The 27,989-nt window shown below is 41.5% G+C and overlaps 1 pseudogene; it reads left to right on the plus strand.

The window, feature by feature from the left end:
* The first annotated feature begins 5,834 nt into the window (after nt 1-5,834).
* The window catches only part of LOC124965339 (60S acidic ribosomal protein P2-like), an 85,246-nt pseudogene continuing 63,091 nt past the window's right edge, over nt 5,835-27,989 (plus strand).

A 27,989-nucleotide genomic window follows, 5' to 3' on the forward strand; every position in this document is an offset into this window, starting at 1 on the left:
ATTCATCTGGAAGAATAAAAAACCCAGAATAGCTAAAGCAATCCTTGGCAGAAAGAGTGAAGCAGGGGGTATCGCACTACCAGATCTTCAACTCTATTACAAAGCAATAGTAACAAAAATGGCATGGTATTGGTACCAAAATAGACAGGTAGATCAAGAGTACAGAATAGAAGACATGGACACAAACCCAAATAAATACAATTTTCTCATACTAGACAAAGGGTCCAAAAACATGCAATGGAGGAAAGATAGCCTCTTCAACAAATGGTGCTGGGAGAATTGGAAATCCATATGCAACAGAATGAAACTAAACCCCTATCTCTCACCCTACACAAAACTCAACTCAAAATGGATCAAGGACCTCGCAATCAGACCAGGGACCCTGCATCTTATAGAAGAAAAAGTAGGTCCAAATCTTCAACTTGTTGGCTTAGGATCAGACTTCCTTAACAGGATTCCCATAGCACAAGAAATAAAAGCAAGAATCAACAACTGAGATAGATTCAAACTAAAAAGCTTTCTCTCAGCAAAGGAAACTCTCAGTAATGTGAAGAGAGAGCCTACAGAGTGGGAGAATATCTTTGTCACTCATACATGAGAGAGAGCGGTAATTTCCAGAATCTATAAAGAACTCAAAAAACTCTACACCAAGAATACAAATAATCCAATCAACAAATGGGCTAAGGAAATGAACAGACACTTCACAGAAGAAGATGTACAAGCAATCAACAGATATATGAAAAAATGTTCAACATCTCTAGTAATAAGGGAAATGCAAATCAAAACTACCCTAAGATTCCATCTCACCCTAATTAGAATCGCGATTATCAAGAACACAAGCAACAATAGGTGTTGGCGAGGATGTGGTGAAAAAGGAACACTCATACATTGCTGGTGGGGTTGCAAATTAGTGCAGCCACTCTGGAAAGCAGTATGGAGATTCCTCAGAAAGCTTGGAATGGAACCACCATTTGACCCAGCTATCCCACTCCTTGGCCTATACCCAAAGCACTTAAAATCAGCATACTACAGAGATACAGCCACATCAATGTTCATTGCTGCTCAATTCACCATAGCCAGATTGTGGAACCAACCTAGATGCCCTTCAATTGATGAATGGATAAAGAAACTCTGGTATATATATACAATGGAATATTACTCAGCTATAAAGAATAATAAAAGTATGGCATTTGCAGGCAAATGGATGAAATTGGAGAATATCATGCTAAGTGAGATAAGCCAATCTCAAAAAACTAAAGGATGAATGATCTCGCTGATAAGCGGATGAGGACATATAATGGGGGGTGGAGGGGTTAGCGTTAGGGTTAGGGTTAGGTTTAGGTTTAGGGATAAGGAGGGTGGTAAGAATGAAGGGAAGAAGGACTGTATAGAGTGAAGAGAGGGGTGGCAGGGGTGGGGGGGGAAGGGAAAAAATAATGAATCAAACATCATTGCCCTATGTAAATTTATGATTACACAAGTGGTATGCCTTGACTCCATGTACAAACAGAGAAACAACATGTATCCCATTTGTTTACAATAATAAAAAAAACTAAAAATAAATAAATAAATAAATAAATAAAGTATATGATTTAAGGAAAGCCAAATAAATAAATATACAGTGAAAAAAAAAAGAAAGATCTAACAATGAACTTTTGCATGGCATTAAGGTAGTTCTCCAAATGTTTTTAGTGGAAGAGAATCCACTGGTTTTGACATACCTCCTATAGACTGGATTCCAAAACATTGGCTAGAGGAGGCAAAACAGGCCACGCATGTATTATCTGAAATGACAACAGTGGTGAAAAAACAAGGTCATACTATTAGATTTGATATAGATAATAACAATTTCTTTGTCAAATGGTAAGTTTATAACTGTTGCAACAAACCATGATAAAATGGAACCACCTGGCAAATTTCAACCATGAAAAAAAAAAAAAAAAGACAGTGGATCCAATGTGCTTCAACTAGAAGTAGTGGGTACTTCTAACAATCTCAATGGTACCTGTAGATAAACATGATTTGTTGGTCATATTACTGATGTGTGTATTCTAAATGTGTGGATTGTTCACAAACTTGTGAACAAAAACAAGTATCTCATGAATTTTTTGGATTTCAAAAGAGACATCTGCTTATCCTACCTAGAACAAGTCAATCAGAAACCACCAGGAGGTAGAAATTATAATACTTCTTAACCTACTACTATCCAAGATGATACCAGATTTGACATAAGTAATCATACTCTTCTAAAACAGCAAGAAGGATGAAGATATCACAATAAGCCATGTCATGCAAAACTGACAACATGTTGTCAAAAATCTAATGTAACCCTTGGAAATGTTTTGTTCCTTTTCAACAAAAAATAAATGATAACATGTCATGAAGGTCACTTCTTGGTATATTGTGCAATGTATGAAAGGATAGCATATTTGTCCTGTGTATAAGATGACTTATGAATGTAAAAGATATCATATTGTCTCAGTTTCCTACTTATAAGACAATCTGTATTTCCATTCTTAATGATAATCAAGGATATATAAGCACTAGATTATGATTTTAATGCATCTTGTCAATTTAAAAAATTTCCAGAATTGAAAAACATGAGTTAGTGAGTTAAGGAGACATATAAGGAAGCCAAATGGCTGAAAAAACAAAACCAAAAGGGATCCATGGAAGGCATATGCCAAATGCTGTCTAGTTCATCTGGCTTCTACCACTTTCAGGGCTGTTAATCACCATTACCCTACTTCTGTTTTGGGGGTCTTACACAATGAACATAATTGTCAGATTTTTATCTTCCAAACTTCACTAGATCCAAGACAAGCTGATTCTTTTCACCCCTCCCAGACCAAGAGCCAATCTTGCCCCCTTTATAATCAGGCAGGGAGAGATTCTCTAACATCTATATGTCATCCTGAAGTTATAAGAAATCAGAGTCCTCTACCTCTTTCCCCTTAGTAAGGAGGAAGATAAAATTTCTCATGGGAAATGAGACTAATAGACCAGAATGCAGGAAAAAATGGCAGATAAACTCTCAAGCCTTCATTCATAATTTACTATGAATCTTTTCCTACTCTTCTGCCCTAACAATGCATGGAATGTGCCTTTTCCCACCCTTCTAGTCTTCATCAGTTCAACCAAAAACAGGTGTTTATCAACTAGACATAGGATGGTCCAGGAGATATCACAAGAGTCTTCCACAAGAAACTCCTTTAAAAGGTTACCATGAAAATGCCAGCCTTTTCATATGGTGTAAAGAGACAGATATCATTACCCTGTGTACATGTATGATTACATGAATGGTGTGAATCTACATCATGTACAACCACAGAAATGAAAAATTGTACCCCATTTGTGTACAGAGAATCAAAATGCAATCTGTAAAAATAAAAAAGGAATTATGACAAATAAGTGTTTCTTTTTTAAATTCTTAATAAAAAAGAACATATTATGTACCAAAAAAAAAAAAAAAAAAGCCAGCCCTTACCAACCCAGTCACTCACTGGAAGCCTTGCTCATTCTGTTTCTCTCAATCAGGGCTATTCCCTTTCTCCTCAATGTAAAATCCCCCACGATCCACTAAAGCCTTGCTTATATGTTCATGCTCTTCTGAGTCAACCAATTTGGCCTAAGTGAGGTAAAATTTCTGCTGAATCAGAGATTGTCATCTTCACTATCACCATGACAAAGGTCCCTGCCAACCAAGTCCTTCCTGCTTACCCTGGGATCATAGTTGAAAAATACCCTTTGTTGCTAGCTAATGAGTCTCCCTGTTTTTATTACCAACATGAACATACAGATCAATGAAACAGACCTTCTTTGGGTATCCCAGGCCAGGTACTAAGCAGAAAATGACCCATGTGTCAAGCAGAAAAGTGGACCAGCAAAGTACAGAGCTGAGGATGCCCTGGAAGATCTCTCACACAGCCCAAGGGGCCAGGGACAGCTTCTCAGACTAGGTGACATCTAAGTAAAGCTTTCTGTTTGGGGGTCATCATATGCTGAATTATTATTTCCAAATTATAGTAATAAACACTATTTCCCCCTTACTGGGCACCTACCATGTGCCAGGCTTCATCCCTAGTGTTTCATAATTCCAAATATTGTCATGCCCTCATGCAGTAGTGATAACAGTGGTTCTGCAGATGAAGCAAGAGAGGCTTAGAATAGTTAGAGTCTGTAGCCACAGTGCTGGACTGAAGCTAAAGGCAACTCAAATAGTTCCAGGTAGAAAGGCTCAATGGTAGAGCTCAGACTCAGCTTTATCAGGAGAGGCATAAGCTTTGACTACGTCTTTTCACCATGAAAGGAAAAACTAGCTCATCTTAATGATAAATAAAAAAAAGGATAACTGAGAAAATGTTAGACTAATCTGAGTTGAAAATCATCCTTTTGCTGATGTGAAAGTGTCCAAGGCAGTGGATGCTGGAGTGACACAAGAAGTGGGTCATAAAAGGGATCCATCATATTCTCCTTGCCCTCTGTCTTCAAAACTCTCAGCCAACCTCTTGTCCATAATGGCTTTTCTAACAGTCTCTACCCAACTGATCATCTGGGATTTTCTATTTAGAGCCAGCTGGAAGCTCCTAGAGAATAGATGGACTTGCACCTGCTTTTGCAGAAAAGGGCACAGTCCTCCTGGTGGCATGGACTGTGGCACACCTGAGTCTCTCTTACTCTAAGCTGAATCAGCCAGGTAAGGAGCAGCACTGTGGGGAGGTCTGACAAGAAGGCCATGGTAGCAGTGGTGACACCTCATTATAATGTGCCTGGGTGTGGGTCTGTTGTAATTTTGTGTATTTGGAGTCCTATAAGCCTCTTGGACTTGATTTTCCATTTCATTCTTCAGATTTGGGAAATTTTCTGATATTATTTCATTGAATACATTGTTCATTCCTTTGGTTTGTTTCTCTAAGTCTTCCTCAATCCCAATAATTCTTAAATTTGGCCTTTTCATGATATCCCACATAGTTCTTGTAGATTCTGTTCATGATTTCTTACCGTCTTCTCTGTTTGGTCAACTTTGTTTCAAGATTAAATATTTTGTCTTCAATATCTGAGGTTCTGTCTTCCAGATGTTCTAGCCTATTTGTTATCCTTTCTATGGAGTTTTTAATTTGGTTTATTGTTTTCTTCATTTCAAGGATTTCTGTTTGGGTTTTTTTCAATATCTCTAACTCTATATTGAAATGATCTTTTGTTTCCTGTATTTGCTCTTTTAACTGTCGATTGGTGTGATCATTCAATGCCTGCATTTGTCCTTTCATCTCATCCTTCGATGCCTGCATTTGCTCTTTCATCTCCTCGTTTTCTTCCCTGATTGTTTTGATTATGTACATTCTGAACTCCCTTTCTGACATTTTTCTGCCATGCTGTCATTGGATTTTTTTGCTATACCATCTAGGTTTGTTTGGGACATTTTCTTCCCTTGTTTTCTCATATTGTTCAGGTATCTACCCCTCTAATAGTGAAACTCTGGGATATAGCAGATTTCCTGTATTGACTAATATTGTCTCTGTAGATTTCCAATAACTCACCTCTTAGCCTTCAGTAGCCTGAAGTCTTGGAGGAACTTGATAATGTGGTGCTCTACTAGGAAGCTGCCCCTCTAGTGCTGGTGGCCTTCAGGTGGGGTATATTCCCTGGTGGCTCTGAGTTGGTACCGAGTCTCTCAACACCTCCTCTTCTTGGCTCCAGGGTCTTGTCAAATGTCCTCTAGCCTCCTGTAGGTGTCTCAGGAAGGGAGTTGCCCTTACAATGATGATGGCCACACACTCAGGAGTAATTCAAAATGCCTGCACCAGCCTATAAAGAAGCCTCTGGCTAACTCCGTGATGGCAACAAACCTCGGCATTGTGGTCGGGCAGGGTTGTTCAGTGATGGCGTCTGTCTTTGACCTGGTGGTTGGGAGGGTTGGCTACCCACTGCCCAGCTCCGCAAGGCAGGCAGGTTGGGTGCCTGCTTGCTACCTCCGCCATGCAAGCGGCCTGACTCGCCTGCCAGTTCGCTCTGCGACTGTGACCAACCAGTGATGGCTAGGTGCAGAGATCAGGCAGGGTCGCTCAGTTATGATGTCTGTCCCTGGCCTGCTGGCTGGGCGGGATAGCTGCGCACACCCTACCTCCGCGATGTAGGCAGCCTGGTTCACCCGCCAGCTTGCTCCACGTCTGCTGCTGCTGACTTCTATTCCCACAAAAATGTTGTCTTATGTCCTTGGGAAGACAGAGGACTACTCCTGGGGAAAGCATGTTTCACTGCCTGGCCCAGCACCACAATGGTACAAGGATGTGCAGGCCTGGGTGGACACAATCCAAGTTGAACTGAAACAGGATGGCATGGGATGCAACATCATGTAGGTTAAACAGAGATGCCGTATATAAGAACACGTGCCAATAAAAGTCAAAATATTAGAAGGGAGGAGGGGAGTAGGTATGAATAGGAACCACAGAATGGGAGAGAGGGACTTGCCTTTGCCATATTCTCTCTTCCAGAATTTGGAAGCCAGCCGGTTGTCTCTCTTTCGGGGAATGTTGCAGCCATTCATGCCAGACCACCAAGGGTGTTCCCCTTCAGGAGGACTGGCAGGCAGGCGGAACTTTTCTGAACCCCATGCAAGATCTTCCTCACTCTCCATTCTGGGGGCCACTTGAGTCTGATCACGAAGTTCTCCCATACACACAACTTATTCAAAGCTAATTGAAACCCTCAGGGCTCTCGTCCTCAGCTAGACTGAAAGCCATTTGGCCACAGGTGCCAGAGTGTGTCATCATCAGTCACATCATAATACAGCATTGGTGAGTTTTACCAGGCAGGGTGCCTACAGCTCTACCTGTGTCACCCCATATCACAAGAAAATCCCACCCAGTGAGTAACATTAGTGTCTGTTTTGAAGAAAAGGAAACAGCTTTGAAAATGTATAGTCACAAAGATTCTGCAGTGAGAAAGAGACAGAGACCACCTGGGATGCCCCCCTCAGGCCACGATGTAGAGCTAAAACACAGTGCCCAGTCTCCATTTTTCTTTCTGCTATATGCTGACCAGGCCCATCCCAGGAACCCCAGAACTGTATGCTACTGGGACCACTTGCCACAATACCCTGGATTTTACCCACAGAATGACTGGGTCCTTGACCCTTGACCCTGGAGGCAAAAGCCCACACCTGCCCTTTTACACCCTCCTAAGTTTAGAGTGAGCCAGCCATGCCACACCAGTCAGCAGAAGGAACAGTTCCTGGCAGTGTCCTTCCTGGCAAGTCCACGCACTCAATCTAATGTTTTATCCAAAGCTGAAAAAGGATGCCAAGAAGCTCTGTCGCATTCTCTATCAGCTTCAAAGACAAGGATGAAAGATGACCCTTTTGAGATACCTTAATTACAGTTCTGCAGATGCAATGAAATGGGCTAAGTGAGATTCTGATATCTCATTCAAATCTGGGGGCCATCCCAGCCCTTTATAATGAGGATGCTGACCACTGACTCTCACAAGGGGAGATGCACAGAAATGGCCCTGAGCCAAATAGGTGGGACCTCATACAAGTCTATTGTCTGTGTATTTCTGTCCCTTCAGCTGTAAAGTGGGGGCCAAAACCAAGCATGTAAATCCACATACACTGAGTATGCTGGGCTTGCACTGCAGGCTGGGCCTCTTCCCCATCAGTAAGTTCTTGGCCATCACTTGACAAGATGCTCCATCTTGCTGACTATTTCTTCATCTTTTCCATGCAGAGAGGGAAGGAGAGAGGCTTAGATGAATCTTCAAAAGTCCTTCATGGTTCCAGGATCTAAAACTCAGCTCCATATGTCAGCACTGCCAGCTGACCTGTTCCCCACTGAAGCTTCCCTAACTCTCAACCTCTGAGGGTCTGGCAACACCTTCCTGCCACTGATGAATGCTCAATAAACACCAGCTGTGTACCAAAGGTATGTGAGGCACAGGACTTAATGCGGAACAAACTGATACTCTCCTCATGGGACTTATGGCCAGGTAAGTAACACACTTATCTGGAGCTGAGAAGACTGAGCTCCATACAATGCCTCCCCTCTGTGGAGTCTTCCCCCACAGTCCATCCCACCCTAGTCACCTCGAGTGGACTCTGCTGCCACACAATAAAATGATTTGAGGCTGAGAATTGTGCCTTTATTCTTCACCATTCTCCATCCCAGCACCCACAGGGACTTCAGAACATTCACCCAGAGCCCAATTCCTCATGAAGAGGAGGGGACTGTGGAGTTGCTGAGAGCCCAGAGGCACATACAACAAAATAACTTGTGGTCTGTATTTTTCAATTTTTTTACTCAGTGAGTCACACCTACTCTTCCCACAAATAGTTCAAAAGAACCAACTCTTGGTGTATCCTCACACAGTGACTCCATGGTGGGCAGATGAGCAACTCCCTCCCCTTCTGTCACATGACTGGTGGAGTAACCTAAGCACAGACCAGTGGGACCTCCTTGTCCCCTAGTTGCAGTCTACAGAACTTCTGGGGAAGTTCAGGCCTAGTTAGTTCATCCCCAAGTCTACCCATGTCCCAGGCAGGCCAGGAGGACACAGGACTGAGTCTCTTCTTCCCAGAATGTGCCCTGCAGCACCACTAACTCTCACAATAGTACCTGGAGCTGAGAAGACTGAGCTCTGTGCACCTGGAGAGTGTCCCCTGCTGTAAGCACAGGGTCCCCATCTCAGTCAACTTTCTTACCACCCATCCCCACCCCTGTTCTAAATCTTTCTTCCAAATAAGGACAACAACTGATCTTGGACTCCTGAGGTCTGTCATGTGTGCATAAAGACAGCAAAGCATAATAGGCCCCTGGAGGGTCAGAGGCTGGCATTCCTCACCTGCTGCTACTGCCATTATTTTACCTACAGCTTCAGTTTCCAGTCCCCTGGAGTTCATCTGCAAGCTCTGGGCTTAGATTAATTCAGCATGACACCTGCCACATCTCAGGGCCATGCTGAACTTCCATTTCCAGTCATTCAGTTCCTGCCATGCTGACTTTCCCCATCCTGTCCTGGATCTGATGTTAGCCAAGCAGGAGTGGGAAGGAAATGAGGCTCCCTACCCTGCAAACACATCCCTTCTCTTTGATAGTGTAATAGCACAAATCCCAGATTCAACAGCTTCGAAGATAATTCAGTTAACCATCTTCAATCAAAATGTTCACAATGTCAAACAAAATATGGATGAAATGGAAACCCAGTGCTATGGTTTGGATGTGAGGTGTCCTCCAAAACTTTACATGGAGACAATGCAAGAAGGTTTAGAGGAGCAATGATGGGGTTGTAGAGTCTTAACCCAAGCAGTGAATTCATTCGATAGGGATTAACTGAAGTGGTGGGGTGTGGCAGGAGGAGGTGGGAATTGGGGGAGTGGCTTTTTTTTTTTTTAATGTGGTGCTGGGGATCGAACCCAGGACCTTGTGCTTGCAAGGCAAGCACTCTACCAACTGAGCTATCTTCCCAGCCCAGGGGAGTACCTTTGAGGTATATATTTGTATATATCTGGTAAGTGGAGTCCTCTCTCTCTTTCTCTGCTTCTGTATTATGTGAGGTTTTCCCTGTGCCACACTCTTCTGCCATGATATTAGTCTCACCTCAAGCCCTGAAACTGAGCCCTCAAATAAACTTTTCCTCCTTTGCAATTGTTCTGGTTGGGTCCTTAAGTCTCAGCACTAAAAAAGCTGGCTAAAACATCCACAAACTTCAATTTTTGGATTCTAATACCAAAGAGAACACATGAAACAAATGATGTATAAAGGAAGGATGTATTTAAACAAAGCTATTTTGATCTGAACTCTCCCTCAGGTTATAGGCCAGTTTTGTTGCACCCCATGCTCTCAGTGAAGGTTTGTGTGCTGTAAGCTAAGAAAGGCCCAGCAATGCCTCACATGGATGCTCAAAAGCCAGGCCAGCATGCCACTGCTCCCGAGATCCCTCCAGGAACATCAGGTCAGAAGCGCACACCTTGCACATTCTTCAGCAAACTGCCCAGCACCTGGCAGAAGCTTGGCCCAGGGCTGCTGTTGGCCCAATCCTGCCCTCACCATGCTGCCATGCTGCAGGGGAGCACCTGATGAACAGCAGGCTCCTTGCTGAAAGTGGGATGGTGAGATCCCCTTCCCAAGGTTCACAAATGCTCACTGAAGACCAGCAGGTCTCAGCAACAGCCCAGAGGCTCCCCCTGACAAACAGCAAAAGGAGGCAGGGACATTTCAAGGGATATCCTAAGTCACATCAACCCCTCAGGTACAAATCCAAAATGACCTGGTGGGGAATCACCAGCTGGGAGAAGGGGGAGTTGTAGCTCCTCCAGGAACCCCAGACCCTGTACCTTCCCAGGGTCCTTCCCCTGACGTTGGTCCACCTCCACCCTGTCCTTAACCTCTGCATTAGAATTCTTGTTTGCTTCCTGACTTCCATTGCCATTTCCCATCCCTGCTGAACCATACACAGCACCTCAGTCCACCTCCACCTGTTGGTCCAAACCAACATAGTCCCATGGAACCAGGTTTCCAGTCTCATTAGATCCTTTACTAAGCAGAAAGGAAAATGTGTCTCCAACAGCATAAAAATTTACTTCCACATCACTGAAATCCAAGGAGATAACAAAAATTCATCTTCAGAGGACAGGTTTCTTCACAATGCAAACCCTGAAGGGTTAAATTCTTTCCAGGCAAAAGCCCAGCTACTCTATATCTGACATTTAGAACCATGAGCTCCAGATAATGGAGAAGCACACTTGAACCAAAAGGGTCTACTTCCTCCACCTTTCCTGTCCCTGTGTGTGAAAGGCTCACACATGCTCCTAAGGAACTGGGTAAGTGAAGAGTTGACACTGCAGAGACTCCTTGGGCTTGGGACTCAACTTGGGTCCTATCCCTGCCCTGCACTGCCCTGTGACCTTGGGGACTCCACATGTCAGTGCACTTGCTCATCAGTGTCACTAGCCTAGCACCAGCATGTGTGATGCCTGGGCAGCCCGCCTGACCTGTAATGATGCACCCTGAATTCTGCTTTCCCTTCCCCACTAAGAGCATGACTTGACTGTTCCCAGCATCAGCAAAGAGTGAATGCACAGTACTGGCTTGCTGAGGCAGTGACCCTCTTGGGGAACAGCCTCAGCCTGACCCTAACCATCCTCATCCCTCGTGATTTCCAGTTTCTCTCCCTAATAGTTCCTTCTGGCTCCAAAGAGGTCAAGGTCCTCTGCCCTTTGCAAGATCACACTCACTCCAGCCTCCAGACTTTGTTCCAGGCTGGAATGTCCTCCCTTCTCCCTTCTCCCTGTTCAAGGCCAAGGCCCATGTCCTCCCACCCACGGGCCTCCTCTGCTAACTCTGGCCAACAGCCCTCCTTCCCCTAAAGGACCATTCACCAAGAGGCAGAGCTGTGGCTTGGCTCCCCTATTCACTAATCCATGGGGACCACTGTCTTTCCTCCTCCAAACTTCACCAAAGTATCTTCATAGCAGGAATCAGAACCCTCCTAGTCCCGTTTCTCTTCCCTTTTCTAAACCCCTTACTACAGGATTGAGCAATATAGGGAGGACCCCTCTGAACACCCACTAAGTGCCTCTACTCAGTACTCTGTCCCTGTGGTCAGTGTTTGTTCATTCATCTGGCAAATACCTGAGAGTCTAAGGGGGCACTAACACCCCACATCCTGTACCTTCCTCAGGGAAGCCCCACATCCCCCATGATCCCCAGCAATTCCATCAGCACCTTGCACAAACATCTCCCCAGAGACCGTCTTTTCCCTCCAAGTGACACAGTCAAAGGCTCCTGGAGGACAGGGCCACATCCTTCCTATGCAGGCACATGATGAGCATGCACAAGACAGTTTAGAGACAATCTTCTCCATTTAGTAACTTTGGGTGGGAAAGAATAAAATTAAGCAGAGAACTCTTTTCAACTTGGAAATCACCAGGATTTGGGGGGTAGAGTAGCTTTCTATGGGGAACTGGAACCTGCTAGGGACCTGGAGAGAAGCACAGCTAGCAGTCTGTACCTAAGTCCTCAGAACCTAGCAGGCCAGGCGATTAGTCACTCCTTCATCAAAGAACACCTGTGTTAAGAGAGGACAAAGACACTGGTGATGTCATACAATGTCAAGATGGACAGCATCACAGCTGAGCAGAGCCCACCTCAGCATTCCATCTTCAGGGAATGGAGGTGCTCCCATCCACTGGCATGATCACAGCTAAGAATTTAACAGGGAATCCAGGAGTTTCAGTCAATGACTAGACTTGGTAGACGCACTTGATTTGCTGTATTCCAAAAATGTACATCTGAAACTTTTTCACGTAACTTTTTTAATAGCAAGCTGCCCAACACTTGTATAATAGCACTCTGTTAAGTTACTAAAATATCCCAGAAGTTTCTGCCACCAAGTGGTAGCCAAAACAACACTACCAGAGGCACTGCAGGAGTGTTGTAGCTGTGGTGTGCTGGTCCCTCTGGCTCCCATGTCTCAGGGATGGAGCATCTGACCAGGCCTATGCTGACCTCCGCACCACTCCACAAATTCAATCTTTCACCCCTCACAGCAACCCCAGATGTGGGTACATTATTATCTCCATTTTACAGAGTGGGAATTTAAACAAAGATAAATTGGGAGCTTGCCCAAAGCCAAAATCAGGCAAAGAGTTACAAGGCCAGGCCCCTCGGCTGCAAAGCAATGTCTGCAGCTATCCTCATTTTCTCCTGGCTCTATCACTCACAAGGCCCCCGGGAGTGGGCTCACCCTTTGATTCTGGCTGTGCTGGAGGAACATACTGACTGCTGCTACTGGCAACCTCAGTACTCATATGACAGAGAGTCCCTGTGGCTCTGGAAGTTCCTATCTTTAGTTTTGATCAACGTCAAGAAGAGCGAGGACTTGCATTTCTAAAGGGCAGTGCACAGGAAGGCTCTGCACAGCCATCTCTGCCCCTGGAGCAGTGCCCTGGTGCTGCCAAGGCCAAACCTCCCCAGGGCCAGCACATGGGACTGCCTGCCTGTGCACCTGAGCCAGCAGGTGGGGCTGAGGAGAGATCCTGAATCCTAGCCTTGTCCCAGTGCAACTCCAAAAGATATTTTGTGACTACAGCTTCTAATGCATCTTGGTCAAGTTTTGCATCAAACCTCCTACCACACTGGAAAGAAATTGGAAAACCAGGTTCTATCTGGTTCTAAAATCCAAGTTCTTATTATAGTATGTTACATATAGTTAGCAATTTATAGGTATTATGAATACAATGCTAGAAAAATATCAATAGAACAAGAGTCCTTTCCTCCATAGGGCACAGGGAAAACTGGAAAGGGGCTTATGATGGAATCTGCTCAAGTGCACTGGAAGAAGAGCTTTTGTCTAAACAGTCAATGTGTCAAGGGAGACCAGGAAATGTCATTTGCCCCTGGAAATCCATGAGTACGATTTCATGGAAATTACCAATCAACTTAAACATGCTTTCCTTTCTTTTATTCTTATTTCTTTTTCTTTTTAATTTTCTTTTGATGCTGAGGATTGAACCCAGCAGCACTTCACCATGGAGCAACATACACAGTCCTTTTTGTTTTTTATTTTGAGACAGGGTCTTGCCATGTTTCTTGTCAGGTTTTTTTTTTAAGTTACAGCAGCAAAAAAGCTCACTAAACAACCAATACACTGGTCTAGGATGGTGTCTCTATAGAAGTTGGGCCTGTTGATTTATTTCTCAGTGGAAAGATCTCAGTGAAGACATACATTTGGGAGACAGAAGCATAAAGATAATCCTTTTCAGGAACTTAGACAATCATCTGGGAAGAAGATACGGGAAGAAAAGAGAAGATGGTTTCAGACTGCCTGATCCTAAAGGAGTCCCAACTTAAAGCATTGGGGAGAGAAGAAAGACCCTGATCCTTCTTTCCTTTTAGTACTTCCCAAGGATGATGGGCAAAGCAACAGAAAATCTGTCAAGGCTTAAATGACTCAAGTTTTCCCTCTAACTGTGAAGCATATCTGCTAGGAAAAAAAAGATAACAAATATTAGCTAAAAGCCTGTCTGAATTCAACCAGGAATTTATTCTGTCTGTGAGGACTGTGACCCTGTTATATACAGGGAGTAATTCTAAATCCAGAGGAAAGGGTTTTCTAAAGAAAGACATTTTCTATTTATTAGAGGTTGGGAAGTGGAGGGGTGAGTAAGGGAGGCTGGATTTGATCATTTGCATGTGTGTACATGTATTGAATTATTCCTGTACCCCATTAATATCTACAATTAAGATATGTCAATCAAAAATTTTTTTTTAATTTTAAAACACCTTTGGAAACTGAAGGTATGATTTCCTATAGTTTGACAGTTTTTTCCGTGACACAGTTTATTCAAAAGCAGGAAGAAATAGTTCAATGATGGAAAACATTTTTTTTTTGAAGGAAGAAATTAAAGGAGGCTATTTGTGGCTCCATAACTCTTTAAGTGGTCCCAAACACAAGCTCATGGCAAGTTTGCCCACATACAACTTAAAAGTCCAGAGTTTAGATCAAAGCAATGAGCCCAAACAATAGGGCTCAACATGTCCAAATTAAGTAATTCATACAAGAAGCCATTTGCTATCATTTTTAAAAATATGAAATCATGTAGTTTCCCCAACTCTTTTTTCTCATCAAGACAAGTAAGTTTTCTGCTGCACTGGGTATCTGGCTAATATTCAGCTTCTTTGTATATTAAAAATAATTTTAGAAACTGCAGTTGGATTAAAAGGAAGACATGGTTCTTACTCATACACTTTCACCTTAAACTGTTTAACTTAACTTCTTAAAACTGCTACCTAAACAAAAATGAACAGGGTTGTTCTAATTCTCAAATTACATGTTTCTAAATAACACAATCCAGTAACTTCAGCCCAAGAAATTTCGCTATGAGACTTAACTAGTTATTTTTGACTGTGAGAAATGAAAGCTTTAAAATTGGGGTCTTTTTTCAGACTCTACAAGATTCTGCTGTTATTCATTGTTCAAAAACAACCTTGGTTGCATTATGTCCATCAGAATGATACAGTCTCCATCTCCAGAATGAAGTTTATCAGACCTTCCAATAATCTATCAGAAACAAGTATATATTATAGTTTACTTTTCACATAAATAGATGAGATTATGAAAAGGTAATATTCAATTTTCATTGCATAGCATCTTTCTAGCATTAGCCTAATGCAAATTAAAATATCATGTTACAAAAGTTATTAATCCAATAGAAATTCTTGGGTAGCTTTATTGATTGAAGGGAAAAAGTGTTACATGCTCACTGTAAAATAAAATTTGAGCAATATGGAAATGTACAAGAAAAATAAAAACCATGTGTGATTGTGTTGCCATCTAGGGACAGTTAATGTTTTGTATGCATACTCATGGTCTTTTTCTCTGTGCATGCTCACATCCTCCATGCCACATGCACACTCAACCCAGACACACAAATTGAGATTGTATTACACTGTTTGTGATCTTTTTGTCTTTAGTATGTCATGTACAACTTCTTTTGTGATTTTGTAATCTGATCATGATTATTAAAGTCTACACAGTATTCTATCCATCATATAGCCATACCAACACTTAACATTCTCAAATTATTGAACAGTGAATGTATATTAATCCAGTTATAAATAAGGGTACAGTGAATAATCTGCATAATGTTCCACATTATCCACCTACCCAAGCAGAGTGGTGCATTAGTTGCAATTAATGAACTTACTGTGACACATCATTATTATCCAAAGTCTACAGTTCACATCAAGATTCACATTTTCACATGCTGTGAGTTTGGATATATACATAAGGACATGTGTCCACCATGCCATGCAAGTATCATTCACATTTTTATTTTTATTATTTATTAATTTATTTTGGTACTGGGGATTGAACCCAGGGGTGCTCAACTAATGAACCACATCCCCAGCCCTATTTTGTATCTTATTTAGAGATAGGGTCTCACTGAGTTGTTTAGTGCCTTGCCATTGGTGAGGCTGGCTTTGAACTTGTGATCCACCTTCCTCAGCCTCCCAAGGCACTGGAATTACAGGTGTGCACCACCATGCCCAGCTATACACAGTTTTAAAGGCAAGTTAAATACTACCAAAGAATGGACCAATTCATTTTCTACCAGCATGTATGAAAGTGTCTGTCTCTGAATTCTTATAACATTAAGAATTACAAGAAAGAAATTCTTGCCTATTGGATAGCTGAATGATGAAATCACATTTTGATTTTTTTTAGTGAATCATATAGTTATTGGCTATTTGAATCCTAGAAGACGCCTGTTCATGCCCTTGCCTGTTTTAAAATTGAATATTTATAATTTTCTTTTTAATTTTTGTGAACTATTTCTATCATTCATTTTCAGGTACATTACATTTTTCCCTAACTTAGAGATGGCCATTTATCTTTTCATATTTAATGGTAGTATTTTCTTAGTTTTTGACATGTAGATGTTTTGTTTCTTATACAGTTAAATCCATAAAAATTAATTTGTTCTGATTATTTGAAACTAGAATTTCTGCACAGGGGTTTTTAAAAGTTAATTAAATCACCAACAGACATAAAAAATGTATACCCTCACAACCAAGGAAATAAAATACAAAGCAATGACATTTTAATATTTTTTTAGTAAATATTAAAAGGCTTAATATGACTTATTGATGAAAATAAATACTCTTACACACTGTTGTAGAATCAATAACTTCTTTGAAGTACAATTTGTTGATGCTCATTCTAACTGACATAGCAATTTTGCTGTTAGTCATATTCTGGTAGAAATGCCCGGTGATTAATGGTGAGATTAAAGATGATTGAAGATGGATACTCTTGCTTCCATCTCTTAGCTATTGTGAATAATGCTGCCATAAATATTGATGCACAGATGTATTTTTGAGTCCTGGCTTTCAACTCTTTGGGGTATATCCTAGCAGAATTTCTGGGTCACATGGTAATTTCATGTTTCACTTTTTGAAGAACCACCATATTGTTTGCCACAGTGGCTGCATTGTTTTACATACTTGGCAGTAATACACAGAGTTCTAACTCCTCATCAATATTTGATATTTACTATTTTGTTTTTGGTTTTGTCTCCTTGTTTATGGTTGCTAATCTAAGGAGGATGAAGTGTATCTGATTGCAGCTTGGATTTGCCTTTACCTAATGATTAATAATTCAGAGCATCTTTTCATGAACTTATTGGCCATCTATTTATCTGCTCAGATAACTACCTGAATACTTTGCCTGTTTTCTTATCAGGTAGTTTTGTTGTTCTTAAGCCCATGGATATTCCTTCATATAGCCTAAATATTTGCCCCTTATCAATTACATGATTCACAAATATTTTCTCCCATTCTGTTGGTTTTCACTTTCTGTATAGGGTTCTCTGATGCACAAAGATTTTTAATTTTGGCGAAGTTCAATTTATCTATTTTTTCTTTTGTTGTTTGTGCTTTTGGTGGGAGAAGTATTGCCTTTTGCTTTTAAAAGATCAAAGAGAAAAAAAGAGCCTGCCCATGAAAATTAAAAAAAAAAAAAAATACCTGCTGTCCTAACAGGTATTCTTATTATTCCTCTAGAAATAGTTCATTTTTTACATAAAAATTCCCAAATATTAAAGTCTCAACAGTGTATCTTGGCATATGTTTAAACAGCAATTGTTCTTACTGAATATTCATTATGCACGTCAGACAGTCAGAGATTAAAATATCAGCCATTGTCAATTCCAGAGCTGTCTGTCCTGAGTTAAGAGGCATATTTATTTGTAAAGACCCAGTTGCAAGTGACAGGAAACCAATCTGAAATGGCTTAGATAGAAAGGGGAATTTCCTGGCTCATGCAGCCAAAATGTCAAGGAGGAGTACAGTGGTTTTAACTAGGTCGAGACTATATCTCAAATATTTCCCTTTTATTATATCCTCCTTCCTTTTCTTTCTCTCTCTCTCTGATGTGTCAAGATATTATGTGAGGATTCTTAGCCCCCTTGCCCCAGAGTACCTTAGTGATCATCTAGTTTTCACCATTGTTTCTCAATTATGGCCTTCTTGCCAGGTGAGCAAGGCAAAGTGGTTTGAAGGCTGTATTAATCTTTTTTCTGTTGCTAAAACAAAATACCCAGGGCTGGAGAACTAATAAAGAAAAGAAGTTTATTTAATTCACAGTCTTGGAGTCTGAAAGTTCACATAGCATGGCACCAGTTGTGGTAAGAACTTCGTGGGAGATGGCATCATGGTAGGATTCATGAAGGAAAATCACATGGTAATTCAGGAAGCTAGGACAGGGGATTGCCTTGCTTTTTTATAACACCCTTAGGAGAACTCTCTGTGATTCCAGGAGAATGATTCGAATCCCTCTGAGGGCAGCAAACCCAGTGACCTAAAGACCTCCAATTAGACGCGACCTCTTAAATGTCCCACCACCTTTAATGTCAACACACTAGGGAACTGGCTTTCAACACATGGGGGACAAGGTCACACCATACCCAAACCACATGCAGTGCAGGTGAGGACATTGAGCAGACATGGAAGCATGTGTGCATGAAAACCTTTAGTTAACATGGAGCTCTTGTTCTCAGCAACTTGCCAGGCACAAAGGTTTACAGATTGATGGGTTAATGGGTTAAAGTTCCCCAGAAGTAGTGCAGAGATCCCATTTTATGACTTCACATCTTGATTTAAGAAGAACTATTAGATGTCAAAAAATCTCCAAACACACGCTTTTTGAAGAATGTGATTTATTCTATTATTTTAAAAACCCAGCCCATCCCATCATCTATTATATTTTTGTTATTATGTATAATTAAACATATAAAAGTCCTTTAGTAGACTTAAAATGCTTTATTTGATTATCCTGATAAATATTCATTATAAGGTGACAGCCAGATGTGCAGAAGGCAGAAAAAAAATAGTTAATCCTTTGAGCAAATTTCTTATTGGTACATTTCCTAATACGTTGTCATAAAGGCCAGTCCCTCACCACACATTAATTTTAGGACTTTGTTTATAATCAACATGAATGCCAAACTCCAATGCACTTTTCTATCTACTCATGGACCGAATTGTCTTATTTTTCCTTTGCAGAAAAGAAATATTATATTAAGCATAAATTTATAGCAGGCTTAAAACTTAGCTTGTTGGAAGGTTTCTTTCAGGAGGCAATGTTTCTAAAAGACTAATTCAGCTTCATGACAGAACATGAAAATTAGTATTTTCAATCAATGGGTTTCCAGTAGAAGCCTTGTTTTGATTGATTATGCTGTGTATTTATTTATTGGCTGTATTAGACTAACTATAATACAGGGCAACCCATAATCCTCAGTCCAGCATGTCTCCTTATCTCATGTCCATTTTTCACTCTCATTCTGCTCCATCTTTTGAGTCATGATGGTAACAGTGAGGAATGTAATAGAAGTGATTAGTCAATGACACCACAGTCCCAAGGGGACCTCAGGGTGGGTAATGGATCACCCACCTGTGTACAGATGTTTTGCAGGCATCACTGATTCCAGAAGCAGCTCTCGGAGCAGCGTGTGTGGGTCTAAAATTGAATATCATTTTTCCTTCTACACTAATGATGATGAACTGTTTCTCCTTTTGTTTATTCTCTGGCTTCTGATGCTTACATCATGTGGGCTTCAATAATCTGTATTAAGACACACGAATAATATTTATTATTTAAAAATATGATGCTACCAGGTGCAGTGGAACATACCTGCAGTCCTGACTGTCCACAAGGTTGAGACAGGATGATTGCTTGTGCCCAGGAGTTTTGGATCAGCCTGAAACACACAGCAAGATCCTTTACTTAAAAAAGTGTGATGCTGTGTTAATGACATTGACAGGCACAGCATACAATTACACTTGACCTGGAATTTTAAGTCTCAGGCTAAGTTACAGCCATTTTCCAAAGAGGCTAAATAAGCACATGACCCAGGTCATAGTTTAGACATACCTGAGCAAGGGAGGAGACATAGAAAGAACAAGATTGATGAATATCAATACAAGGTTGCTATTTAGAACTCTGAAAGGGACTTATCCTGGTATTATCATCAAAGAAGACATGAGCAGACCAACATAGAGTCCTGAGCCACAAATCCAGCATTAAAACCTTTGAGTTGATTTTCTCCATGCCCTGGTGAGGTCAATATTATCCTTATTTACTGGATTGGGAAAATCAAGATCAGGAAAGTGTAGTTATTTAAGTTACAACTCTGGCAAGAGGTATCGTCTAAATTGGTTTATATGGGTTGTAGCTGTCAAATAGTTACTTGGTTAGAAATTAAAACTGAGAAAATGAAAAATATTCTTGCATGCATTTGAAGATAACAATAATAATTGTGCTTCATCTTAAAAATATTGGCATCATATATGAGAAGGCCATCTAAAATCTTAAAATCCACAAAACTAAATCATAGCATAGTTTGTTCTTTCAGTTTTTCAGCTGAACCCTATGGTCAAGGGCAGAGGAGGAAGGAGATAGGTGCAAAGCCATGCCCCACTCCAACTCCCTCCCTCCCAGCATGCAAAACACCCAGTTCAGGCTGTTTCCTGTGTACTAGGGCAAAGTACAAATATGGATGAAGAGGGTGAACCCATCTGGGAGTTTAAGAGAATTTACATCAGGAAGTAAAATGAGAATGGAAAGATATAAGAAGGGGTGGGAAAAGTACCACCTGAGCCAGTCCATAGGCTGATCTCTGGAACAGCTTCTGCTTGAGAGTTGAAAATGAGGCTAAAAGAACCAAAGAGTGAAGTCCTTTGGCAGTGGCCCAGGTCTAGGCAGACTGGGGTCTAAATGGACTTCAGGTAATGGTTCTAAATGGTGACAAAGGGATTGACATGACAATTAGTCACCAGTCAAGGTCAGATGGGGGATATAGTTATGAGAACCACACATTAGCTGGGTTAATGGTCCAGGAAGCAGGACCAGCTGCAGCTGGAAAGGCAGCTGAGGCTGAGTAAACCAGGTCCACCAGCATGCCACGTGTGAAGGCAATGTTCCCGTTCTGCTTGAGGAAAAATTATATTCTGCGAAGAGGAAGTGAGAAGACTGACCAGATTTTGGACTTCTACTGAATTGTCTGGGGCCTGGCAGCATGGGCCAATAGTGAGAAGCTCGGCTTTATCTGGGGGTGTGTGCAGGGCCCATGGCTTTCTCTTGATTCCGTTGGCGCTATGCCTGCGGATGGCGCCAGGATGGCACCTGGCAGCTAGCCAGAGGTTGCTTTGATCACATCAGCGGTGAGGAGGTTGATTAACATAAGCACACCCAGGTGATTTGTTATTGGCCGTATCCAATTACGTCCACGCACACAACGCGTGCACAGGTGTTCCTGAGTGCTCCTGATCGTGCCTGCCTTTACCAGGATTGGGTAACTAGCTCCTCGCCTAATCTTTGCATAATTGGCGTTAGCCCTACCCGTCACCTCCTGGGGGGGATATAAGCTGGCTCTCCTCGAGCGTTGGGGTTCGAAGTTCTAGGCCCCAGGTTTGAGGTTGGGGGTTCCAGGTTTGAGGTTCCAGTCCCCGGGTTTCCTGAATCTACAATAAACGGATCCGAATTCAGAAGCCTCGCTATTCGTTTGTCTCCCATGCCAAATTGACTCTGCTGGACGGCGTCAATTCCCTTTGCTGCAAGAGGCTGGAGAACTGGTCCCCCCACCCCCACCAGAGCTGCTCTCTAACCTGTGGTACCCACAATAGGTCATGCTTGACTTCATTTGCATTATGTAATTTCTTGGTCAGTGAGAACTTTCTCCTTAAAACAATAACACAACTTTGAAGAGCAAAACATAGAAATGGCTTGGATTCTGAGCTAGTAATTCAGACTGAATAACCATGCAAAAATAAAAACTGAAGACCCATGTATTATGTGGACAACTTTTGATCAGAGCAATAAACATTTTACAAAAAAAAAAAGAAAATAGTGCCTCTATTAAACTCTCCTTGGAGTGTGCTACTTGATTCTTTCAATAGCTATCTCATCCTTGATTTTCTTCTCCATAAATGGAGTGTGGTTAGAGATCCCATTACTGCCTTGAGGTCAAAGTGAGGATCAGTGAGGATTATGGATATGAAAGTGTTGGATGAACTGTAACAAGTTTTAACTTGTTCAACTATTTGAATTGTTGTTAATCAACCCAGAACACTTCTTTCTCAAATATGTACACCGAAACCTTTATGTTCTTTAAGAACTCCTTATAAGGAATGCTATTTCCAGTACTTCCATTTTACCTTTCAGCACTGTCCTCATGGAAAGATGTAGCAAAGGAGGGCTTGAATAATACTGTCACTAGGTTATTTAACTTTGGCATTTCATGACTTTTGTTCTTTTATTGTTCTGTGTGCTACTGGGGGTTGAACCCAAGGCCTCGCACATAGGCAAACACTCTACCACTGAGCTACATCCCAACACCTTTATATTTTGAGACAAGAATCTTGTTCAAGTTTCCCAAGCTGGCCTATAACTTGCAATCCTTCTGACTCAGCTTCCTGAATATTTGGATCATGACAATTTCTCTCAGTTTCCACCTTGTGATTATCTTCTTGTTGTAATATAGGAATCAAATATGAGTTCATCATCTGTGCTTTAATTCAAACTAACTCCATTCTCAAAGATGCCATCCTAACTGTTCCCCCTGTTACTTCCCCATGAATGCCATCCCCTCTGATTTGGATCCACATGTTACTGATATTATGGGCTTTCATGACAATGAGACAAATACACCATATGGAAAAAAATCCCACTGAGAATTAAGTAATGAGTGTGGGCCTAGCAGAGAATGAACCAGACACAAGTGACCACTTTCAGCTGAAGTGTGGGCAGATCTTAGCCATCCTCAGGACTGAGGAAGTAAAAAAGTTCATCACTGTGGAGACTTCCTAAGAAAAGAAAGAGCAGCTTTTCTCATCCCATACATCTATCGGGCACAGTCTTTAGGAGAGTTTGGTGTTTTAACTCAGTTTCTGATGCTGTGCAGCTGTGCCTTGTGGACTGATCTGTTTCCTGTGCTCCAGGGACTAAATCTCCCATGTGGAGCCTTTTGCATTGTCCATAGCCAAGTGCTTCCTGGCTCTGAAGAAGAATGTGGTTTTTGCTGAAATTCAAGATGAACCACACAGAGATGAGGTCCTCAAGTGCAGAATGTTACCCAAAAAGTCCAAGTCAAACTTCTGTTAGAAAGGAAGTTGCTGGGACTGATTGAGGATTCTGCACCAGGGAAGCTGCCAAGTCACAAGACTTACATGACACATCAGGGTGATCAACCCAGATCCTCCCATGGCAAGAGACTGTGTATGGAACTGAGGATCTGAGAGTTGAAAATGTCCTTTTTGAGCATATTTGTAACAAGCAGAGAAGACAAGCTCAGAGGATGAGAGACATCAGGAAGGAGACCAGTGGGGCTCTCTAGGACATAGAAGAGGTCACTGGAGAGGAGTCCCAGATGCTTAGTAGTTACTTGATTGATCCCTGCCCACTCAAGCCCAGAAATTTGTTTTCAAACAGAGAATATGACTCTCTGTGCTGGCTCTTCTCCAAGGAACAGCATCTGCATACTCAGGACCTGAATGTTTTGAGTTTGCTGGAAATGGAAACTTTGGGCCATGGGAGCTGAAATCAGATGATGAAATCTGAGAACAAATCAGAGATGTTTAAAATTACTTGCCACTTTCTTCACTCTTAGACATTTGCCAGAATTTGTGTTAGTCAGTTTTCTGACAAAATACCTGAGAAAATCAACTTATAAATAGGAAAGTTTATTTTGGCTCAGTTTCAGAGGTTGCAGTCCATGGTCATTTGGCTCCATTGTCTTTGGTCCTGTGGCAACATGGCATACCACAGTGGGAAGGGTGTGGTGGAACAACCTGCTCACCTCATGTCAGCTGGGAAGCAAAGAGGGAGAGTCTGGATCCCAGTATCCCCTTCAAAGGCACGCTCTCTAGTGACCGAACTTTCCCCAAAGTGTCCTCACCTCCCAAAGGGTCCACCAGCTCCCAATAGTTCACAGACTGTGGACCTAACCTGTAAATGTGGAACTCTGGGGAACTTATTAAAGCCACAGCAATTTCATTTAGGTGACAGGTGCTACCCTTGGTGCGTGTGTAAAGCATGACCACAGTATTCTTTTTTTACTATTATTTATTTTTTTTATTTTTTACAGACTGCATTTTGATTCATTGCACACAAATGGGGTTCATCATTTTGCTCCTATGGTTGTACACGATGTAGATTCATACCATTCGTGTAATCATATGTGTATGTAGGGTAATGATGTCTGTCTCATTCCATGATTTTTCATCCTCCTCCTCCCTCTCATTCCCTTCTACATAATCTAAAGTGAAATTACACTTATTCAGCAGAAAAATTTATTTCTTCTAGACTTCTGGGTGATCAGCCCCACTTGTCATCCCATATAGCCCCAGGCTTAGAATCATACTTCTGCAGCTGACACCACACTGAACAATGCCTGATATATATGACACACTCAAGAAAAAAATTTGTGGATGAATGAACAAAGGAATGCTTTTGTCTTCTAGCACCTATGCTGGTGTCTTGTCTTCCTGCTTACTACTCCTCTGCTTGGGTAGAAATCCAGACAATTCTCCCCTTGCTCATCCAATCAATTAATCACCATGTCCTGCCAAGTCCACCTCTTCCCACTCTCATCTTTTTTTCTCAGTCTTCACTCTCATGCCCCTTGTTGAGACCAACATCTTTTCTTCTTATTCATTTTCCCAGTTCTACCACTTTCCAATTTATTCTCCACTCTAACCAGAGATGTCTTAAAACTGAAAGAAAGAAATTATTATTTTTCAAAGCCCTTCCAAAGTTCTCTATTCAGTTCAGATTCCTTAATACAATCTCTGGGGCACTACATGAGCTCATCTCTAGCCTGTGACATCATCACTCCCCACCACCCCTGCCTCCAGCTGGTTTTTCTAGGACTCAAAGCTCCAGCCACAAAGGAATTCCCATGTCCACAGCACAACTTTGAAGCTAAGGACACACTATGGCCTGGAATGTTCTTTCTTTCTACCTCCTCAGGGATAAATTGTGGTCATTCTTCAGTTCTCCCCATAGAAGTCAATCCTTCAGGCCACCTTCTCTTAACCCCAAGTCTTGCTAAGTCTCTTTTCTGCATGCTATAGAGCCATGTGGGAGAGAACAGAGGTTCTGCAGTTAGAGGAATCATGATTGGATTCACCACAGTGGCAACTTAACCTCTCTGGAGTTTGATGTCTTCCCTGTAAAATCTGGATAATTATCCATTCCTTTCTAACTGCTGTTTTAGAAATTGAAGGAGACAATCTCTAAGCACAGAGATCAACTGCCTATAGCACAAGTCGGGACTCAGTAGATGCATGCTCACTAAGTTTCTAGTGTTCTCCTTTAGCCTGTGTTGCCAGGGATAGGAGGCCAGGTTAGTATCTTCTGATGGGGATTCATGATTATATCTTTGCTCATGTTGACCTCCTACTATGAAGTGCCCCTTTTTCCCTCCCACCCACTCTCAGGGTCCTGTTCCACATACCCCAACCTCTCCCATATGATGATAGCCCCTGGTGATCCATCCATTGTGAGTTCTTAGAATATTATTCTTCTATTAATGATAGTAGGGCTCTTCAATTATTGGGCACGTTCTATCTGCCCAATGATTGGCATTTGATATGAATAAGCAAGGGAAAGGAAGAGAGCCAATCAAAGGATCTAATGAGTAGATTACTGTTGCAGGCAACCAGGGCTGATCTCATTAGGAATCTTGAGAAACCATTTAGATTGGCATCAGTAAACTATAGCTAAACCTAGCCTGTTAGTTTTTTGTGATTCTCAAGCAAGAATGTCTTTATGTTTTTAAATGATTGAAAGATAATCAAGAAATATTTTATGACATGAAAGTTCTTTAGATTCAAATTTTAATGTTTCTTATTATAAAGCCTTGGTCATTTATTTACATATCATCTAGGCTATGACTGCTTCAACCCTAAAACTGCTGAACGGATTAGTTCTCGTAGACACAAGATGGTCCACAATGATTAAAATATTTACTAACTGGTTCTTCACAGGAATTGTTTAAAAATTATGGTTTAGACCATGTTTCAACATTGTCTCTCTGGAAGGGCAAGGATCTTCTACATCAGTGCTATAGGGATAGTCCCAAGGGTTTTAACTTCCAACACTTTTAGTCTGCTCCTTGTCCAAGCAGTCACAAAAACTTTTCAGAAGAGTCCCAGGTCTTTATAATAAGAAGCAGATTGCATATTTGAAAGTCAGTGGGAGCCACAGTGATCCACAGAAGGTACAGAGAGCTCCTGATACAGGAGCGATTTCTCCATATTGGGCTGGAATTCCCATAACCCATTTTCACTGGTCTTCAACCATGGAACATTAAAGAATCAGCCTCATGTAAAGATACAGGAAGGAGCAAACATCCAGATAGTTTGTCGGTAAAGAAATCATTCTCGTTTCTCTAAAAATGAAAAAGTATAACCAATCCCCCATTTAGATGAGTGTGATGTATCACTATGAGCAGTTAGTCAGGGTAAGGACTGCACCAAGAACCAACTTACGGTAGCAAGCTCCATGCAAGCAAGAAAGAGTGTGGGCAAGAAGATTGGAGGTGGGGAAGGAGATGGAGACACCATCTGTGCTTAGTACTGCCTGCCTTAAGTTTCTGTATTTTGAAGTTTTGGAAGAAGAGACAAAGGAAAAAACAGAATTTATTAATCCATAGATTAGTAAATAGTCCATAGTCCATAGATTCTTATTAATTGGGAAGAGCGCTAGTAATAGGATACTCAAATTTACACCTGAAGTTATGAAGAGTAGTTGATATTAGTAGATGTTCTTGGTCCTTAAATATAAATGGGAACATATTCATTCATGGAAGGAAATAGGGGTGTATCCTCTAAGGGGTTAAGTCATGGGTTAGTAAGCAATGGAGTGGAGAACCTGAGTTTCCTGTTTCTTGACTCTTGCATGTCACCACGTATGTACCTCATCTGTCATCTTGATTCTTTGTAGCAAGCAGTAGGTGACACAGAGTCATTACTCTTTGGGTTTAGGGACAGGGATAGAATTTGAGTCATAAATCTCTAATTCTACAGAATTCAGTCAGAAAATGACATTCCATTAAAACAAGACAAAAATGAACAAAGAAGAGAAAACAGAAAATCAAAGAAAATGAAATAGGAATGAGCAATACAAATACCATACACTTGAGTTGGAGTAGTTGTGTCCATAGATTCTTATTAATTGGGGAGAGGCATTAGATCCAAGCCTGGTTCACTCTTTTCATTAAGAAGATAATTTGGGGGCTGTGGTGCAGTGGTAGAGTGTTTGCCTGGCACATGTGAGACACTGGGTTGAATCCTCAGCACCACATAAATATAAATAAATAAATAAAATAAAGATACTGTGTCCATTAACAATTTTAAAAATTTTAAAAGAAGATATTTTCTATAGTTCTAGAAAGAGCAGTAAACAGTTCTCCCCCTTTCTCCACACAGGTAGAAATAGGGAGGAAGCTCTTGAAAGGATGGCTATGATCTGAATTACCCTTTATTAAAAAGGATTTTTTTTCTTTCAAGGGAATTCCTGAATTGCTTTTCCAGTTAAGGAATATGGAGGTGGAAGTCATGGTGCACATTAGCTTTTTGTTGCTAGGACAAATACCTGAGGGAAAAAAGTTTAGAGAAGGAAAAGATTCATTTTGGCTTATGGTTTCATAGGTTTCAGTCCATGTTCAGCTGGCTTGAAGGTAAAAGCGTCATGGCAGAAGGACATGGCAGAGAAAAACTGTTCACTTCATGGCAGCCACAAAGCAGGGCAGGGGGAGACACCAGAGACAAGATATAGACCCCAAGGGCACATGCTCAGTGACCTTCTTCCTCCAATGCTTCCACACCCATGTGGTTTTCACCTCCTCCCGGCGTCCATTTTAATTATTAATCCATCAAGTGAATTGATCCACAAATGAGTTCAGAGCCTTCCTGATGAAATCACTTCCCCAA

The sequence above is a fragment of the Sciurus carolinensis genome, chromosome 15 (assembly GCF_902686445.1).
Source record: "Sciurus carolinensis chromosome 15, mSciCar1.2, whole genome shotgun sequence".
NCBI lineage: Eukaryota > Metazoa > Chordata > Mammalia > Rodentia > Sciuridae > Sciurus > Sciurus carolinensis.